Here is a 1,106-nt window from a genome sequence, read left to right as displayed (position 1 = left end):
CTGAGAAGCCAGCAAATTGTCTCCTAGGCCCTCAGAACAGCTGTATAGTTAAAGTGAATGAATCAATTAATAGGGGAAACTTGTATTTTAATCAAGAGAACCCTCAGCAGTCCCAGATCTCTCTCTTGCTTCAACAGTGTTTGGATGGGACAGACCCAGGGACACCCCTTCTTCCAGCCTCTGACCACCATCCACCATCTTTTCTAGTCACCAGCTTCGGAACAACCTCTGAGACCAGCAGCCAGGACACTATTTTCTTTCTACTTTGACTCCTTGTTGCCGGACAACCATGAGCTCCCAAATTCATCAGAATTATTCCACTGAGGTGGAGGCTGCTGTCAACCGCCTGGCCAACCTGCATCTGTGGACCTCCAACACCTACCTCTCTCTGGGCTTCCATTTCCACTGCGATGATGTGCCTCTGGAGGGCATGGACCACTTCTTCTGAGAGTTGGTGAAGAGGAAGCACAAGGGCGCTAAGCATACTTTTCCAGAATGTGCTGAAGCCTTAACATTCTGGAAGATGAGTGGGGCAAAGCTCAGGACGCCATGGAAGCTGCCCTGGCCTTGGAGAGGAACCTGAACCAGCCCTTTTGGAGCTGCATGCCCTGGGCTCTGCCCATGCAGACCCTCATCTCTGACTTCCTGGAGAGAGACTTCCTGGATGAGCAGGTGAAACTCATGAAGAAGATGAGCTACCAGCTGACTAACCTCCGCAGGCTGGCCAGCTCCCAGGCTGGGCTGGGCGAGTATCTCTTTGAAAGGCTCACCCTCAAGCAATACTAGGAACCTTTGGAGCCCTGAGGCCTTTCAGAGGCGCCTCTGCATTCCCCTGGTGTCTGGCTTTTGTCTGAGCCTCTTCCGGAAATTGTAGCCATTTGTTTAACCACCCTGGAGCCCTCTCCCATGCATTGGACCAAATAGAAACAAAAAGCTTTTTGTAGAAAAAAGAAGAAGAAAATCAAGGAGAGAAGGCTAAAGTGACTCCTATAATACTCTATTGGAGTTGGGGATGTTTGTATGAACTCATGTTTATGTTAATATGTATGTAGATAAACACAGAAACAAATATAGATATGTGTATTTACTTACACACACACACACAC

General features: G+C 48.5%; 1 pseudogene across 1 annotated transcript; it reads left to right on the top strand.

Moving 5' to 3' along the window:
* The first annotated feature begins 289 nt into the window (after positions 1 to 289).
* Positions 290 to 786, top strand: LOC308525408 (ferritin light chain-like; annotated as a pseudogene). Its single transcript has one exon. The product of its transcript is annotated as a ferritin light chain-like (transcript).
* Positions 787 to 1,106: the final 320 nt, after the last annotated feature.

The sequence above is a fragment of the Myotis nattereri genome (genome assembly GCF_964212035.1).
Source record: "Myotis nattereri genome assembly, chromosome: 9".
In the NCBI taxonomy this organism is placed as follows: Eukaryota; Metazoa; Chordata; class Mammalia; order Chiroptera; family Vespertilionidae; genus Myotis; species Myotis nattereri.
This window is presented reverse-complemented; position numbering and strand designations above follow the sequence as displayed.